The sequence below is a fragment of the Cucumis melo genome, chromosome 10, assembly GCF_025177605.1.
Source record: "Cucumis melo cultivar AY chromosome 10, USDA_Cmelo_AY_1.0, whole genome shotgun sequence".
NCBI lineage: Eukaryota > Viridiplantae > Streptophyta > Magnoliopsida > Cucurbitales > Cucurbitaceae > Cucumis > Cucumis melo.
In genome coordinates this window covers 6,725,613-6,746,510 of record NC_066866.1, presented here as the reverse complement: position 1 = coordinate 6,746,510, position 20,898 = coordinate 6,725,613, and the positions used below count along the sequence as shown (strand labels likewise).

Below are 20,898 nucleotides of genomic sequence, written 5' to 3'. Positions count from 1 at the left end.
AATAAATGTATAATATTTTGAAATTTAAAAACAAAAAAGAAACTAACTAAAAAAACCAAAGGAGGGTTACTTTCTTTTCTTTTCTTTTTTTTAAAAAAACTTTAATGAACATTGTTGTGCAAGATTATTAGACTAACAAAGTTTTGATTAATCACAAATTGCCATATTATTTCTCAAATTAATGACAAAATCATACATCATCGAATTAAAATTAAGACTGACATATGGTCTTAATTGAAATTGAAGATAAATAGGTCAAATCTCAGTTATGTCAAGATGGTTGAATTGAATAAAATAATTTGGTCCAATTTAATATTATTATTTAGCAAGTCCAATTGAGCATAAGAAACATGCTCAATTTAGCTTAAACACAAAATAAGCTTCCAAGTTCAATTAGTTGGGCCCAAGTGTATGCCCGGTTCATGGATCAATCGAGTTGATGCTCATAAAGCCTACCAAAGAACTTTATAAATAGAAGAGTTTCTTGCTCGGGTTAGAAAATTTATATTCCTCTTCATACACCAGAGAGAATTCTCTTAATAATTAGAAGACTCTCTAACTCTGGAAGCGCACTTCACGTACTTGAAGTTTCTTTTTGGAGATTCAAACATATTTTCAATACTGGAACTTTAAGAACATCATGCGCTCAGTTACTTCAAATAAAGTGTACATATTCAATTGAAAGTTGAGAATCAAAAGATTAGATACTAGAGATCAAACTATAACGTATTAAATCTACATTAGCATATGTTTAACTCCACAAAACATGTTTGTTTTCGAAGAACCTCGTGTGAATAGATATAACCAAGGTGACTAGAGGAATAACAATTTCTAAATTTTCATTTTACAAAATAACAAAGTAATGTTTTCCAATCTTATAAAAGAGCAAATCTATCGGCATCATTAATCAGTAATTAAAATAACACAAAAATATACCTAAAGAACAGATAAATTAATTAATTAATCATAGGAGTATTTTTAAAAATAGTAAAATAAATTAAAATATTTAGGAGCTATAACAAAATTTTAGATTCTATTAATGATAGAAACGAATAGATTTCTATCACTGTCTATCAATATCTATTATTGATAGAATTTAAAATTTTGATATATGTTGTAAATATTTTATCAAATTTGTTATTTCTGACGATTTTCTTTGAATATATAGGTTTTTTAAAATCATACCTATTCAGATTTTATTGATATTGAATTGTTTTTTGATCCAAACTATGATTTTAAAATTATATTTTTCACACTTTAAAACTTTTATTTTTCTATTTAAAAATTTTTGCTCCATAGTTATCTGAGGTTCCACAAATACCATTAAATTGAAGTAGGATGATATATCCCATATATACAAATTTGAGGATTGTTTAAAAAAATGTTTACAAGTTCATTAGTTAACTACACATTTGACACACATTGTTGAGTAAAAATTGGTGAACAACAAAGAAAAAGGAAGTAAGCAAATATCGACACTTGATCGTTGATAATTTTGTGAAAAATCAATATCTTGTTTGGTAACAACTGTTTTCATTTTTCGTTTTTTTTAAAATTAATTCTATTTCATCTTAATTGCTTACAATCATCTACCTCTTTTTTAAGTAAAGAGTTGAATTCTTAACCAAATTCTTTCTCAAAAATTATTTCTAGATTAAAAAAAAGAAACAATAAAGAATAGAAAGACGTGTATTTTCTGTTTGATAGATATATTATCATGTGCAAACTGAAATTTCAGATGTTCTTCTTTTTTGAAGGGAAGATGAGTTATTGGTTGCAGCTTTGGAAAAAGCTCTTATAAAAAGGAAGCTATATGTCTTTAACAAAAAGCCACCATTTCTCACCACACATATGCCCTGCTAAATCCCGCCCCACCCAATCCAATCTATGTTCAAACGTTGGCTCACGAACTAACTATGTGAATATGTTTGATAATCATTTGATATCTAAAAACTATTTCTATCTATAAATCTCTGTATTTTGATCATTATCTGTTTTTGTACGGATTAAAAATCAAGGTGCCCTGATTTAATAAGCATTTGAATTTATTTTTTTTTCTTTTTTATGTTTGTTTATCACACAAAATCTTAGGATGATCTCCATTCCTTCCTAAAATAAACATGTGAATTTCCTTATAGTTAAAATTCCAAATTCCAAAACATCAATTTCGTTTACAAAACTTTGTTAATGTTTGAAGCACACTTACAAATACATTTGGTTACGAGGGGTATAAATTGTGTTTATAAGTTTAATTTTTTAAAAAAATTAAGGCCTATTGGGTAATAATATTGTTTTTAATTAAAAAAAATTAATTTTGTTTTTTGTTTTTAAAAATTAAATATATTTCCTTTCATATTCTAATGTTATGTATTGTTTTTAATTACAATAGTTGAAATCTTAACAAAAATTTTTAAAATATATATTTTTTTTAATTCTAAAAGAAATTGGTTTGTTTTTAAAAACACTCTAAAAATGAAAAATAAAAAAGTAGTTCAAAATATATTTTTTAAAATGAAATTAATGTTTTCTGTAAAACAGTAGTGAGAAAAATGGGAGATTGACTGTAGGTATAAATTTGAGAAACATAATTTTTATTTTAAAGGGTTAATTTACACCGAACAAAACCTAAAAATATTTATGATTCATGTAATAAAAATTAAAAGCTCACAAAGCCACATTGAATTTTCATAAATTTCATATTTGCTATTGTTGGTTTTGAATTTCGCGTTGAATGCTTGTACATCTTCTTCACGTTATAACTTTTTCTTCTTAATATTTCCACGTTTTCTTGTTCGCGAATTTTTCATTTTATTTTCCAGAATTTCTTCATTCTTTGTCATCTCTCATCTTTGGCATCGTTTTTTTTTACTACATGATCGTATACCAAAATCTAAACGATCAATCATCTACTCCAGATACACAAAGTTAGATCACCATCACTATCTATCCCTTTCTATTTGTCCCAAATGGACGGAGATAGATCATTATCTATCCCAGATAGATAAGTGATAGATTTAAACGATCGTTTATCGAGATTTAAATGATCTATCATTTAGATTTGATATAAAATCATATACCAAGATCATTTTACCGAAATTTGAATGAACATGTATCAATATCTGAATGATAATATACTAAATATTTCGCGTGCGTATTATGGACTTAATTAATTGTGTGAAATCATAGAATTGACAAAGAGTTTCCAGAAACCTCACTCTTGAATTTTTGTTGAAGTTGTGGATAAAATAGTAAGAAATGTCGGAGTGTGTAATCTGAATGAGATTTGGCTGTACTAAACTATCCTACCTGAAGTTTGAATTTTAGGAGATGGATGTATTAATTTACTAATGCCACTGTCTTTCCTCTAATAAATTAAGCACCTTTTATTTATATAAAAAAAATTAAAACATATTTTCTTTTCTTACAACAGAAAATAAAATAAAACAAAAAGGGTAAACATATTTCTACTCATTTAAAAAAAAAAAAAAAGAAAAAGTCCACCCATTACATACCTCAACTCCTTTGGTTAAAACATATCTCATAAATATATAATAATACAAACCCATAATTACAAAAATTTCTCTTTCAACACTGATCGAAGCAAATATATATGCAACCCAAATTTAGGGATTCAACCCTAAACTGCCACAATTTTTAACTTTCCAAACCATGAAAATGAACCAAAACATTAATAAAAAGATCGCTAAATTTCAAGCTAAAATAGTTTGATGGAAAAGAAAAAATTGTCAAAATTAGATCGATCTCAATTCGCACTTTTTAGATTTAGTATGAAATGAAATATAGCTTAATTAGTGGTAAAAACACACCTACACACCTTCTTCCCTAGAAGGACTCGATCTTTTATCCTTAGATCTATATAAGTTTAACTAAGAAAATGAAAATATATATCATTTACGTGATATAGAAATTATCTAACTAACTCTTTACTGACTTTTATATGAAAACCATCAACAATAGCTTAACTATACAATTTGTTAAGAATTATAAGAAAGAAGAAAAGTAATGTTAAAAATTTTGAAAAACAAATAAATAAAAAAAAAGGGCAAAAGAGATGGGAATTCACCTTTAATCATGGAGTTTCTGAAAGAGTTTCAAAAAAGTTTCTTAAACCATTGATTGCCGCTGCAGCATCATCAAGATTCCCATGTCAATTGGAAATTAGATCAATATCTCCCACGAGGCCGACTGCTGATTCTTTTTTTAACTTTTTATATTTTTTAAAATTTCTTCAATCTCCGGCGAAGTCGAATGAAATTTCATGTGAATCTTGATGATGCTCCGTCGGAAAACAATGGCTGGTTGAGATCTGATCCCGATGACCATCGCTAACCGCAGTAGGGACTACTAGGATATAGAACTCTAACCCTAATCTAACCCTAACCCTAAATGATGGCAAAGAGAGATGAAGGAAAGGTAAAGGTGTAAAGAGAGCTTCTATTATTACAGGAGATTGAAAAGGATCTACTAGGGTCGACAGCTTTTAGATTTTCTTATAGTTTTAAGAGAATAAAAATCATCCAAATGGAAATAGATAAAATGTCAAATATATATATATATATATATATATATATATATATATATATATATAAAGCTTAGAAATAGTTTTGTAGAGAAGACAATGGTCCTGTTCATTTTTCGTTAAATGTTTTCCTAGAATTAGTGAGTCCAATATATAGTTGAATTATTCCCTTAACCATTTAAGTAAAATCATCTTATCTTGAAAAACAACTATTCGCTACACATTAAACACCACATAAATAATCGTGTTTTTGTTGGATTCATATTACTTCATTTAATTGGTTTCCTTATTTCCTAGTTAATGTTCTTGAACACAACCTATGGGATGAATAAATACAAACACAAAGGTATTTGTTTCAAGATACATATATATTGACATGTATAATTCATTAGAATAACATGATATCTAATATTTTTATTTTTCCTTAATATATATCAACGTCATATCTATCCATGATTTCATTACAAATATTCAAATTTAAGTTATCTATATGCTTTATCACAAAAACCCTATTTATTAGTCGACAAGGTTGTGTAGATTTGAGTTAATGTTAGTGTAGCAAAAAGTATTAAGTTAAATTTTTGAATAAAAGTTAGAAGAAGGATGAAACTGTAAATTTAAAGTTAGCCAAGAAAAGAAAATAGATTACTGACAAAATTGAATTTAATTTTACCATATTTTTAGGGTTTGGAGAGAAGGACATAAAACTGACCCAAATGTGTACTGAAGGCTGTGAAGAGTGAAAGTGTCTTTTAATCCTCTCTTTTTCTCTCGATAAGGACTTTAATTTGTTAATGGATGGAAATGTTTTAATTTTTTTAATAAAAAAAATGGTTTAGAATTAAATAAGGCATAGTATTACAAAAACTGTTTTGAGTAATTGTTAATTAAATATCTCTCTCTCTCTTTTTTTTTTTTTTAAATATCTTTTTTTCAAAATTAAATACTTAGAAAGCGTTTAGAGCTCAAAATTGATTATTATAATAACCTGGATATTTTTATAGTTTTTGTTTAAGGTGCAAGTATTATAGTTTGTGTATTATTATAGTATTTGAATTATTATAGTTCAGATTATAGTAGTTTGGCGTAAAATAAATATTGGCTATCTTAGATCAATTTATTTTTTGTACTATTATTTTTTGTCATACAAATATTAATTCTCACGTACATGAATTACCGTTTTTGGAAAATATAGTTCAAACTATACCTTCCCTTACCTTTCCCCAAATTTTATATATATACTAGTTTATACAAAGTGGAATGTCCGTATTATAATAAATTTATAATATAACATCCTACCAATATAGCCTAAATAAATATACATACATACATATATATATACAACGTCTACATATCTATCTACTATATATATTAAAAGGATGGATACTAGAGAATTTTCATTTTCCCATTTTGCCCTTGATTTTTAAACATATTCCCATTATATCCTTGGTTAGATATACAACCCTCTCTGCAAAGTATACGATTATTAACAACTTTCTATATAAAGAGATCATAATCTTCCTCATCAATGTACCACTTTGGCAGCAGAAAAAAATAAAAAATAAAAAAGAGGACTTCGATGCCATTCTACATTCATTTATAGGAAATTTATAATAAAATTAAACGCTCCAAGCAAGGAGTAGACTATTACTCTACTCCATTTCACTACTCTTAGTCTCAAGCATGTCTTGCTTGAAAGTTAAACAAAACCCACTCCTAATGTAAGTTTAAATAATTTTTATTTATTTTATCAAATATCTCATTTTATAGTCCTCATCTTTTTAATAAATTTTAAGTTAGTCATTTGAAGTTAATTTTTTTATTAAAATTAATTAAATAACAACGATATTAATTTTCTGGATAGAAAATAGTATTTAAGTCACAGTCTCTCCCTAGATCATCCACTCTCGATATGAGAGACGACGTAAAGTTAATTGACGTCGTCGTTGATCCTTAACATTAAACATTTTACATAATATGTATTTAGAAGCAAATTAACACAATTTATAAAACTTTAGTGCAGTCCATTAGTAATCAACTTTTATAAAACAATTATACAAAGACATTTAACAACTCCAATTTACATGAAGACCATAAGATTATCCACAACTAACTCTAACTCTAGGAGAGAAACTCAAAATATTCTAACAATTTTTTTAACCATTAAAAGCTAATTAGCCCAATAGCAGTAAACTCAACACTAAAAAATACACAATTTGTACCTGAAAAGTGGAAAAATATTTGAAAGGTTAAGTCGAAAGACTTAGTGTGACAATTTTATAAAACATGCTTTCTAAATTAGCTAACCATAAACTTTTGGCCTAGAGAAACATTAGGACAATTGAAAATCATTTCATAAACTTGATACTGTGAACTCAAAACATTATATTTAATAACATTTTAACCTAGCAAATCTCTTTCTTGTTCTCTATAAATAGTTCTTTGCTTTCTAAAACGAGTTTCTACTTATTCTTCTTTTTTGTTATTTCTATACTCTGGAAACTCAGTTACGTTAGTTTGATAGCTCTATACTATTGTGTCTGATAATCTCTGTTATGATATCTTCATGCCTAAACTCAGTCAAGATAGTAGAGTAAAATCAATATTATGATCCTGCCTGAACTCGGTCAAGATATTAGAGTAAAATTCGATACTATTCCTACCTGAACTTGGTGGTAGCTGGCTATGTGGTCAACAAAGCCCCAAACCCTGAAACTCTATGCACATTGACCATGGATATCTCGACATATAGAATAAACATGGTTTGAAGTTCTGATTCATACTTAAGACTTCGATAGCTCAAATATATTTTAGAAATAATAAAACCATTCTTTGAAACATACTTTGAAATCTCGTGTTGAAATAAATACATGCTTTGTAATAAATCTCTTTAAAAATCATCATGCTTTCATAACTCATGTTGTCGAGTATTTCTTTGAATTAAATTATACCTAAACCTTGCTTGTAAATTACATTAAACATTAGTAAAGTTCAAACATTTAGCTCAAATCATACTTTTAATGGCAATGAATAAAACATGCTTAGAAACTTCTTTAGAAATTATTCTGTTACTCACAAACTATTGCTTGTGCAGCTTGAAACCATGCTTAAATAATAGCTTTTAAAACAAGGTGTCACTCACTATCTTGAGCTAGTTCCCTAGTTCGTAAACTCGACCTATTTCCTCTTGACCTGTTAAATAATCCAAAATCAAGCATTATAACCTTAAATAGTTTAGTCTTCCTATAATAGCTTAAGATGATGCACAAACAATGACGATCATAAATTCTGTAGTTTAAAAATATATCAAAATCCATATATTTTTCCTGAATTTTACAAATTCAACATTCAAATTAAACTTCAAACACTCATAATTTCCTCAATACTTGACCAAAATTAATGTAGTTTATATCCAACTCTTTATTTTGAAACTCTCTACAATATACTTGAGGAAGTAAAAATGAGATTCTTACTAGATTTGTCCAGAATACCCTCAAAACACAGGTACTCCAAAATCATATTCTCTACAACCCCTACTTTCCTCCTACATTTAGACATATTTCAAGTTTGAATTGGCTCACGAGTTCTTCATAAGAGTTATAGGGCATTGAATAAGATTTACATCTATAACAAATAGAGCTTCTAATTCCATCTGTACACTTTGAGCTACTCGAAAAACCAGAGGCTTCTCGAAATCGCATGAAATTTTTGAACACTATCTTTTGCTTTAAAACTCATCCACTTAACATCATAATTTTCTCAAGCTTCCATCACAAAATATTGTTAGAAATGGAGTTAACTTTCAAACAAATCCAACCTCACCTTTTAGTTCCTCTTGTGTAGCTCAAATCGGCTTAAAAATTAGAGATGGTCTGTGTACACCAAACTTCTGCTATGGCTGTCTCTTTCGTCAAGCTTTCTTCATCTCCTTATACACTCAAAGCTCCAGTAAACCTCCTCTTCTTCTTCCTTCAAACTCTCTCTTGAACTGCCCCTGAAGTTTGAAGAATGAAATAATGAAAGATGGATGAGAATTTTGTGGAAAAATTCATAGCGATTGAAGGCATCAATTGCTCTCTTTTCATTCCCTGTGTCCTCTTTCTCTTCTCTTTCCAATTTACTTAACACACACACACACATATATATAAACAAAACAAATAATTCCACTTTCTTTCCTTTTTTTTTTCTTTTCCTTTTTATAAATTTCAACTAATTACCAATATTTGAATCCAATGATTATTACCAAAAAAATTTCATGCTTTACTTTCTCTTGAATCATTTATTCATTCCAAACTATTTGTCGGTAAATTTTCTAACAAACAACAAGAAGTCGAAAATAATAACTTGAAACTATCTCGATCAACTTACTTCCAAAGAATTTTCTTTTTCATCCTTTCCACTAACTCAACTTATTATTTCATCAAGTTATTGCAAGTCCTAAAGGTACTTGAATCTAGGGCTTACAATTTATATATATATTTTTAAAGGGGTATTTACAAAAATAGTAAAATATAGAAACTACTTACAAAATATAGCAAAATTCATCAAATTCTATAATCTATTTAAGTTTTTTTGTTATATATCTTATAAATAGTTTCAATATTTGGCTACCCATAATAATTCTCCTTTTCCAAATATTGTGTATATAGTCGAATGGAAATAGTTAATTAATATTTTATTAGAACTCAACAATAAACTACGGACAAAAGCCACATTTACACCGGTTGGAAAGTAATCTATCAATGATAATGTAAAAAGGTGAACTTTACACTATTAGAAAAGCAGACTCTCTTGACGTTTGTGAATTTAAATATTTGACGGTTTTTTTAAAAAAACGTCAAGAAATGGGTGATTTCAAAGATAAAATGTCAAGAATTTTTATGAAAAGGGGAATGTGTGCTAATTTTCGGCTTTCTTGACGTTTTTTAAACGTCAAGTGATATGTACTTTTCCTTGACGTTTTAAAAACATCAAGTAATATCTCCTTTTTCTTGACGTTTTCAAAATATCGAGATCTTTTATGAAAAGGCGGAGGTGGGGTGAATTTGTGACTTTCTTGACGTTTTCTAAACGTCAAGTGCTATGTACTTTTTTGACATCTTTAAAACATCAAGCAATATTTATTAAATTCTTGGTTTTTAAAACGTCAAGAATTTTTATAAAAAAAAATGGAGTTGTCGAATTTTTGAAAAATTTTGAGGTACCCATATTTTTTGACGTCTCTAAAAACATCAAGTGGTATCTACATTTAGTTGACGTTTGAAAAAAAACATAAAGAATACTAAGAAAATATAAATGATTTTTAATATTAAAAATTAGGTTTCCAGATTTGCTTTCCTTTCTCTCTCCATTCCCATGATTGCATCTATTCTTCCTTTCCCTAAAACATTTCGAACTTGTATTCTCACAACCGCGCACCCTAGCTCCCACTGCTGCACGTCATCAGCTCCAACTCCCTCCACTGTCGTAAGTTTGTGATCCCGCTCTTGCCGACGTGACTTCGCCCAAGTTGACGTTCGCTCTTCCATTTCACGCTAAAAGTAAGACGAAGGGTCCTTCAATTTTTGGTCGTCTTAACAATTCTAAGAACTCAACCAACAACAACTCAATCTTGCTGTCGTCTGGTTCACACTCGGTATCTCTCTCTTTCTGTAGGAATTTGTGAATTTGAGGATTTGGGAACAAGTGATTTTTTTTGTGTAACATTTCATTTTAATGTGGGGTTTAGGGTGTAACGACCCAACTCTTTATACTAAGCCGAGGTCATTACTATTTAAAAAAATAAAAACTTTCTTAACAAAATGAGAAAACAACACTAACTTCAACTGAAAATCTTAAATGCTCATTAAAATTATAAATAAATAAAAGTATGGTGAAATATGATGTAAAATAAACTCTTAAATCCAGGCCCTATCTACTTTTAAAGAAAAATAGTCAAAGAACAAAAAAAAAAAAAAGTAAAATCAAAATTGAAAGGTAAAAGCGAAAGCAAAACGTTTCGCTATGGTAAGTCGCAGTCACTTCTTGTCATTCGCCTCCCTCTACCTCTACCTTTGCTTAAAAAATTAAACGTAGAAAGAGTGAATATAAACATATACTCAGTAAGGGACCTAATACTAGTCTCATTAGGTGTTTGTTAACTTCCCATTATGGTCCTGTAAAGAAGTACCCCTAAACTGACATGTTCCCAAACACAAGCAATCTAATGATCCCGTAGGAATACATCTGGTCTTCTGTGAACCCAAAGGAACACTTAGGACAAAACTGATCTTCGATGAACTTGAAGGAACACCTAGGACAAAATGGTCTTCAGTGAACTCGAAGAAACACTTAAGACAATCGGGCTGTAAGTGACCTTGTCGGAGTACTCATATACATAACATCTCATGATATACTGGTGACTCCGTCAGACCACACAATCATAAAAATATGGTGATCTCGAGGAACACCCATATGGGTATGACCCTAATAGATAAAGTTAACAAAACACCCAATCTATATCATGTAGTACATCATAACATCACATCATAACATGACATGAATATTAATCATAACATCCTTAAATCATGTTGTAGCCACCTAATTTTATCATACAATTTTTTTATTATTCTTTAAAATATATAGTAAAAGTAATAATGTCTACGATTTTTTTATTTTTTTAAAAGGAAAAATAAAATATTATAATAATTGTTTTTTTAAATCTTTTTTAAAAAGAAAAAATAAAAACCATTAACGAGTATATCTATCATTTTAAAAAAACCAAATCAATTTATCACATTTGACTTATTTTTTATCATTGTAGGAAAAAAAATTAATAGATTTTATACAAAATCTTTTAATATATCATATTGGATTTATCATTTTAGAAAAAAACAATTAAATTTATTTTGAACAAAATTTTTCAATATCACATTTTTACTATTTTAGAAAAAAAAATATTTAATTTGATTTTATGCTTATTAAATCTTCCTAATTTGTGGTACACCCGTGGTTTATAAACAGGACCTTTGGTCATTTGGAAAGAGAAAAAAAATTAGCTTAGAGAGAATCTCTACGAGAGATAAAAAGTTGTTTGGAGAATCTCTGCAAAAGTTTTTATTATTTTGAAGAAATCTATTCATCTGCAAATGTGGGTTCTTAATTATTTTTTTTAATTTTAATTTTTTTGCCTTTGTTTTTTTACCAACAATCTAATCACATAATGAAGGAAAAACTTAGTTGGAGGTTACCTTAGGTAGAGATTTATTCCCAATGATCCGTAACTCATACAACAAGTAATTTGATTTGAATCCTTATTTTTGTTCTTCTCCTTTTCAAAAGTAGAGGGAAAGGAAAAATATGTATAAAAAAATTTCATTATTTCTTTTCCCACTTTTTTTTAATCATTATTCTATTAAAAAAAATCATAACCTTTTTCTTCTCTCTAAAAAACTTGAGAGAATGAAAGAGATTTAAGGATTTTATTTTATTTTATTTTATTCATCGTTATTATTATTATCATTTTTTAAATCTCAACTCTTAACGCCTATTTTCTTTTCATTAAAACATAGAGACAAAGAACGAGGGATCTAGAAAATTTTAGCGTTATCATTATATTTATCGTTGTCGTTGTGGTTGTTGTTGTTGTTGTCGTTATTGTCGTCATTGTCGTCGTCGTCGTTGTTGTTAATTATTCTCATAATCTAATATTCTCATATTCTAATATCATAAATTTAATTAAAACAACAAACCAAACCAAATACAATTAAACCAACTACCTACCTAAATACAATTATTATAAACCAACCAAACATAAACATTTAATTAAGTCAACCAACAACCTAAATACAACCTAAAAACATATAATTAAATTCAAATAATATTACTTTTATTCAAATATTTTTAATTAAACAAACCAACCTAAATACAACATAAATCCAATTATTACATCCAAATTTAAACAATATAACTAAATTTAAATAATTTTTTCAAAAAATAATAAAACTAAATACCAAACCTAACTGATAGATTTAGTAAATATGCATACCTTTGTGACGAAGGAAAAATGGAAGATTTGAGGAAACCAACTGCAACAAAAATTATGAAAAATTTAACAAAAAACAACAACAACAAAATAATAAAAATTAAAGAAAATTAAATAAATATACCTAAGTAAACACCAATAGAAGTGGAAAAAGAATGGAGATGAATTTTTTTCTTACGACGGATTGTCCAGAAAATGGAGTGGAAGAGAATGAAAATGGAGTGGAAGAAGAATGAAAATGAAATGGAAGAAGAATTTGGTGGAAGAAGAATAAAAACGGAGAAGAGATTTAGAAAAAAATAAAAATGAAGTAGAGAAGAGAAGAGAAGAGAGGAAGAGTAAGGGAAATAAGAGGAAAGATTGGCGTCAGATAAGAAGTGGTGAAAGTTGTAAAAAGTTGACTTTTGACATTGAAAAGTCAAACTTTAATCGCTTTATATTCAAATGTGATTTGAATTTTAGAAAAATGAACTCGGATTCATGCTCGAGAGGTTAGAATTAGTCAAGACGTATAAAATGGTAAAAATTCAAATGTTGACTTTTGACTTTGACTATAATGGTCAAATGACCATTTTGCCCCTTGACCAAAGTTAGTGGGAAAATCCAACATTTGTTGGATAATGCGATTAACTCTTAGTGGGCTATGTGGAAGCTCATGGTGATGACACCAAGCCCACTAAGAAAAATTGAAATGGTGAGTAATTACATTAAAGGTTAGTGGAAAAATAGGTACTGAAATTTTATAAAGAAATTTGCAATGAAAAATAGGTGCTGAAATTTTTCAAATTAAGAAAGACTTTTTGTTTTTTATTTTTTAACTTAAGATTTCTTTTTTCATCTCAACATCTCAACCCTCCAAATTCCATCCTTTTCTCTTTTTTCCTTCATTGAACAGGTTCCACAACCCGTTTCCAAATCTGGAGATTAACGTGTCAACTCTAGTGGAGGTTCGGGATCGTGTTTGTGAGGAGGTTTTGAAGTATCGGGAAGCTATAAAGCTAAGTTTTTCATTTATCCCTAATTCAATTTAATTAGGCTTCTTATAATACATGTTAATTACTAAAATTAGTTTAGTTGTAATTAGAGTAAATATCCGATCTTGTTTCCGCTGCGATTGTATGCTTTCTATCATGTGGTATCAGAGCATGCTTGATTTTACTCAATTGCGTATGAGCGGTATTTTAAATTATTTGATAAATTTGTGATGAATTAAAATGGATTAGTGGTTTTAGAATTAAATTAAGCTTTGTTTTTTTTATTAATTTTTGCAATTAGTTCGGTTGATGACTTATTTTAATTTGAAAAGAGTCTGTAATTTGTTTAAGTGTCATTAAAGTTGTAATTAGGCTGTAATGGTTGCACCGAGAGAGAGAAATTCAAAGAAATTTGATAAAAAAAAAATGGACAGACCCGTTTTAGAGCAACAGACCCGAGAATCCGGCCGGAACCCATTTCAGCAGCCCAGTTTACCGATTCGGCCCTTACCCCACGCGCCCGGCCTTCAAACCCGGCCCATGCCCGCCATGGCCCACTGGCCGTTTGAATGCCCAACCCATGATTCGCGCGCAGCCCTGAATTCGGAAGCCTGCGACCCGCGCGCCCATGCCCCGACCCGAGTTTGCCCCGAGCCACGTGCCTGCCCCGTCCGATCCGGTTCGGTCCGACCCGCACGCGCATGGAGGTTTATGGGTGGATTGGGCCGGTTCAAGCCCAATCTGTTGGGTCTTGGGCTGGTTTAATGGTTTTTGGGTCGGTTCAAGCTATTTTGGGTGGTTTTCCAGCCGGTTCGAAGCATTTGGGAGCTTTTACGTACTACTTCAAATTATTAATGTAATAATTTAGGTGTTAACTTAATTTAGGAGCCAAAATCAATCAATTTTAGGGTGTTTGTTTAATTAGTTATGCATGTGATGTATGTTTTAATTAAATTAAATTGTATGTGAATAATGTACGCCATATTGTTTTCAAATCCCACAATAGGTTAACATGTTCATGCTTTAAAGTATGTTATAATGGTCATAATATTAGTATGCATGTTAATTAATTAATGTGGAAATGGATTAATATGATTAATTAATGGTTTAATTAATTAATTTAATTTTAATTGAATATGATCTAATGAATGAATTAATTAATTAGTGATTTATTTAATTTAATTAAATACTATTTGATTTCGTTAAATATGTTTTAATTTAAATAAATATGATTTAGTTTAATTGAATATGTTTTAATTAAAAGTTAAGCAAAATTTAAAAAATTCCATATTAATTAATTTGTTTATATAATGGTTATATATTGTTGAATGAATGTTATAGTATAACCTAGTTCTTTTATAAGTGTTATAAAATGAATTAGACTTTTGAAATCTATAAAAAAGATATGTTGCATGCTCACCTATGTTAAAAACATATAATCCAATTTTGCATAAAATTAGGTCGATATTTTGTAAAACTAGTTACAAGAGGCTCGCCTAATTCGATCTTGTCAACAAGTCAGATAGGATGGCTAAGGTTGGAGGTTCTTATTGACGATTTATGAAACACCTGCTACCTGGAGATTGAAATCAGTTGTTGAGCCTAATTAACCTAGTTTTATAAGCATGCGTGAGAGATGTGAGCTAATAAAACTGGTTTATCACATAGACATCGTAGGTTAAATCCGGTATAATGGTTATACTGGATGTTTCACCTAGACATTAGGATATGTTTAAGTTAACCTAAATATGATCCTATTTTTCTGAGTATCCTTTAAAAAGTTGTCTTAGAATACTTTAACTAGAAAAAAATAGTGTATTTTTAGGTCTAGCTTCCATAAGAATTCACACTGTGAGGTCCATGTAGGGCTTTGGGCCGTGCATAGGAGCGGACTCCCTTTGGAGAGTATCTGCATGGATCAATATCAAGGTGAATATGGGAATTAGTTCATAGTAAGTGGGTGAGGGATATGTGACAACACATTCCACAGTCTCTTTCATTAGGTCGCATCGTAAGATTCCTATAATGTGCCTACTTGTCTATCCTTGAGCGACGTTCCTTTCGGAGGGTTGTATTATAGGATTCAGAAAATCGCAAACTCCATACATGGATAGGGTCTCTTAGATTAGTTTTCATATTGTCTTTCCACTTTCGGAAGCATAATGATTCTTATCTCTGAGATATAAAAATGGAGGGTTACACTTAAAAAGAATTACTAAGTTGTTAGTATATTCTTGACTGAACTAGTGATAACTAAGTGCTAAGCAAATATGAGATATTCAAAAGTTAGCATTTGATCAAGATTGTCTTGGTTCAAAGGAGGAGTAATCGACTACTGTTCAGTAGAGGTTATTCTGAACCTTTAAAATATCGTTGCAAAACATAATAATATTGGGTACGTTATTAATATTTGCTAAATTAATTGGTTCTTAAAGGATTATAGTTTTTCACTAAATCGAGTATGTTTTATTTTTCCAGCATGAACAACTCAATAGTACAACTCTTAGCTTCTAAAAAACTTAACGGCGACAACTATGTGACTCAGAAATCAAACCTAAATACAATACTAAACGTAGATGATTTAAGGTTTGTCTTAACTGAGGAACGTCCTCAAGCCCCTGCCTCAAATGCTAATCGAAATGTTCGACAAGCATATGATCGATGGGTTAAGGCCAATGAAAAGACCCGTGTCTATATTCGTGCCTGTATGTTTGATGTTGTGGCAAAAAAACATGAATCCTTAGCCACGACTAAAGAGATTATGGATTCATTGAGGGAGATGTTTGGTTAACCTTTATGGTCCCTCAGACACGAAGCAATTAAGTACATTTACACTAAGCAAATGAAGGAAGGGACCTTTGTTAGATAACATGTCTTGGACATGATGATGCACTTTAATATTGTTGAAGTAAATGGTGGTCCCATCAATGAAGCAAATCAGGTGAGCTTTATTTTACAATCTCTTCTAAAGAGTTTTGTACCGTTTCAGACGAACGCTGTTGAGCAATAAATTTTGGCGAATTAAATTCCGCCACGTCATCACAATAAACATTGTGGTAATCATAATTCGATTGAGTTTGGATAATTAAGTTTTCTTGTACCCGATCTAATTAAACCCTAAATATAAATTAGGACAAGAAATAATGGACCAAGCCCGTCAAACAAGTGGGCCCGGACACGAACCTAACAAGCAAATGGGCCCAAGCCTAGAGTGCCAGGTGGGCTTAAGCCCAAACCCAATAAGCAAATGGGCCAAACCTAAGCCCAACAGATAGATAAGCTCAAGCCCAAGCCCAACAAGCAAACGGGCCCAAGCCCACCTAAAGCCCATAAAATTTCTCTATAAATAGAGACATCTTCCATTCATTTGGGGGACCTTGGGATTGAAGAGAAGAATCGAAGCTCTGAAGAATTGAAGACAAAAACTTCTAAAGACTCTCAAGACGTGCAAGTTATCATCAACCTCGAAATCATCCTTCTGAAAGATCGAAGACTTGGAAGATCAAACTTTCCTTGAATTCTAGAAGATTGAAGCTCGAATTGACTTGTAGTTATAACTTCTTGAAGATCGAAGACCACGAAGTTCTAAATTTTACTTTTTGTATTCGAGAGAAAGAATCAAAGGAGTTAATATTAGAGATTGTATCCACAATACATAAATCAATACAAAGTTTGATTCCACGAATTAAATTTCTCCTGAAATCTCGTGTGAATAATTTGGCACGCTCGGTGGGACCATCTCTACCTTTCATCTCTTTCTCTTTTTGAAGAACATCCAAAAAAAATCATGACATCTCAAGGCAACACTTCCAAAGCTCTCAGTGACATCGGCAAACGGCCAAACACTCGTAGCCGCTCAAGGGAGATTCAGTCATTTGAAGATATGCCTCTTTTTGAAGTTGCAAAGAATATTTGGGAGCAAATCTCTAAGCCACCAAAAGGTGGAATTGTAATCAAAGAGAATCCTGCGATTGACGAATACAACTCGTTGTCTGAACGCTCAAACGAGGAGGTTACACAGCCAAATATAATGTCAGTTATGGTAACTGATGTGGATACAAGCGAAGACAGAATGGCAGAGCTCGAAAGAAAGGTTAATATGCTCATGAAGGCGGTTGAAGAAAGGGATTTTGAGATCGCATTGTTGAAGAATCACATTGAAAGTCGTGACGCTGCTGAATCAAGTTACAAACACACTATAAAAAATGCTAACAAAGGGAAAGCGATTATGCAAGAAAGTCAACCACAAAATTCCACCTCGATCGCATCATTGTCTGTCCAACTGCTGCAAGAGATGATTGCAAACTCCATCAAAACTCAATATGGTGGACCTGCTCAAACATTCTCTTTATATTCCAAGCCATATACGAAAAGGATTGACAATATGAGAATGCCACATGGATACCAGCCACCCAAGTTTCAACAGTTCGATGGAAAGGGCAATCCAAAACAACATGTTGCTCACTTCATCGAAACTTGTGAAACTGCTGGTACACGAGGAGATTTGTTAGTCAAGCAGTTTGTTCGAACCCTCAAAGGAAATGCCTTCGACTGGTACACCGACTTGGAGCCTGAATCCATTGATAGTTGGGAGCAGCTTGAAAGAGACTTTCTCAACCGTTTCTACAGTACCCGACGTATTGTTAGCATGATAGAGTTAACTGCAACCAAGCAGCGAAAAGGTGAGCCAGTCATTGACTATATTAATCGCTGGAGAGCATTAAGCCTTGACTGCAAAGATAGATTAACCGAACTATCAGCTGTTGAAATGTGCACTCAAGGAATGCATTGGGGACTCCTGTACATCTTGCAGGGAATAAAACCCCGTACCTTTGAAGAGTTAGCAACCAGAGCTCATGATATGGAGCTAAGTATTGCTAATCGAGGAAACAATGATCTTTTAGTCCCAGAAGTTAGAAAAGAAAAGAAAGAAGTGAAGAGCACCCAGAAGGTATTGAAGGGTGCTACCAAGGAGGCTATGGTCGTCAGTACGACCCCTTTGAAGCTTGTCTCAAAGGAAAAGAAAATGGAAAAACGCCAAGACGAAGGCGAAAAAAGACGTCCAACATTAAAAGAGAGGCAAGAAAAAATTTATCCTTTTCTAGACTCTGACTTACCTGACATGTTAGACCAACTACTGGAAAAACAACTCATTCAACTCCCCGAATGTAAACGACCTGCAGAAATGGGAAGAGTAAACGATCCCAATTACTGCAAATATCATCGGGTCATCAGCCATCCCGTTGAAAAATGTTTTGTGTTGAAGGAGTTGATTCTAAAGTTAGCTCTAGACAAAAAGATCGAGCTAGAACTTGATGATGTGGCACAAACAAATCATGCCACAGTAATCATACAGTCAGATAGTAGATTGTCTGCTATAGGGAGTCTAATCCAATTTGGATCGTTGGAACCTGTTGTTATATATTCTTCACCGGAGGATTTACAAAATAATGACTTCCGGACTGATAGCCCCAAGGAAGAAGAAAAACAAGTAGATAATGTTGAGGAGGGATGGACGCTGGTAACGCGTCGAAAGAAGCGCAAGCAAAGTTTTTCCCAAAAAGAATCTGGCTCGTACCAAACATACAGGAGCAAGGGTAAGTCCCAGAGAAGAAACACAAGAAAGAACCTGAGAAAGTTTCTACCGATTATTGAAGAAAGTGAGGGGCTTTCTCGACCACGACGACCGATAATTCTAAAGGACTTCTTCCCTAAAAACTTTCCAATGGAAATAGTCTCGTGTCATACTACCAGTACGACGGAGGAGGACGCTTTCCCATCAAATGCGATGGAGGAGACACCCAAGCCAGAGGATTTACTTCCTTTAGGCATAAATGATTTGTTGACACTATCGCGAGAAGTTAATGATACTTTGATTGGGACCAGTCATGCCAAAATGCATTTCATAGCATAAAGAAGTATCTGCTCAACCCTCCGGTCTTAAGTGCGCCTGCAACTGAAAAACCATTAATATTGTATATTGCGGCTCAAGAGACTTCGCTCGGGGCATTAATTGCACAAGAAAATGATAAGGGTAAGGAATGTGCAGTCTACTATCTAAGTAGAACTCTGACAGGAGCTGAATTAAATTATTCTCCAATTGAAAAAAAGTGTCTCGCCCTCTTCTTTGCAATAGATAAACTGAGACATTATATGCAAGCCTTCACTATACACTTAGTGGCAAAAGCTGATCCTGTCAAATATATCTTATCAAGGCCAGTCATCTTGGGACGCCTCGCAAAGTGGGCTATTATACTCTAACAATATGATATTGTATATATCCCCCAAAAAGTAGTGAAGGGCCAAGCATTGGAAGATTTCCTGGCTGATCATCCAGTTCCATCAAATTGGAAGTTATGTGACGACTTACCTGATGAGGAAGTATTGTTTGTTGAAAGCATGGAGCCTTGGATCATGTTCTTTGATGGTGCGGCACGAAGAAGTGGAGCTGGTGTTGGCATTGTCTTCATTTCTCCTGAGAAACATATGTTGCCATATAGCTTCACACTCGGTGAATTGTGTTCAAATAACGTTGCTGAGTACCAAGCCTTTATTATCGACCTCCAAATGGCTTCAGAATTTGGGATAAAGTACATATAAATATTCTGTGATTCGAAGTTAATCATAAATTAGCTCTCTTATCAGTACGAGGTAAAGCATCAAGACTTGAAGCCTTACTTTAGTTATGCTAGAAGATTGATGGACAGATTCGACAGCATAATATTGGAGCATATACCGAGATCAGAAAATAAGAAAGCTGATGCACTTGCAAATTTGGCCATTGCTTTAACAGTCTCAGAAGATATACCAATAAACATTTCCCTTTGCCAAAAATGGATTGTGCCTTTAATTGAAAGTCAATATGAAGAAGCTGGTGTGATATCTGTATATGCAATTGATGAAGAAGATTGGCGCCAACCCATTATAGACTATTTGGAGCATGGAAAACTTCCCACCAATCCTCGACATAGAGCTGAAATACGTAGAAGAGCTGCGCAATTTATTTATTACAAAGACACACTTTACAGACGCTCATACGAGGGACTTCTGCTGCGATGCCTAGGAAAAGAGGAATCGACAAAGGCCTTAGAGGAAGCTCATTCAGGTATTTGTGGTGCCCACCAGTCTGGTCCAAAGCTCCAATATCAGTTGAAAAGAATGGGTTACTACTGGCCTACCATGATCCACGATTCGATGCACTTTGCGAAGTATTCTGAGGCTTGTCAATTCCATACAAATTTTATACATCAGCCACCAGAGTCGCTCCATCCGACAATAGCTTCATGGCCTTTTGAAGCTTGGGGACTCGACCTGGTTCGACCTATCATGCCTAAATCATCAGCTGGTCATTCTTACATCCT

At 31.8% G+C, this 20,898-nt stretch overlaps 1 non-coding gene across 1 annotated transcript; it reads right to left on the bottom strand.

Annotated features, from left to right (window-relative positions):
- Window positions 1-4,133: 4,133 nt before the first annotated feature.
- MIR172A (microRNA MIR172a) lies at window positions 4,134-4,307 on the bottom strand. Its single transcript, NR_120797.1, has one exon. It is a non-coding gene; the product is annotated as a microRNA MIR172a (primary transcript).
- Between the last annotated feature and the right edge of the window lie 16,591 nt (window positions 4,308-20,898).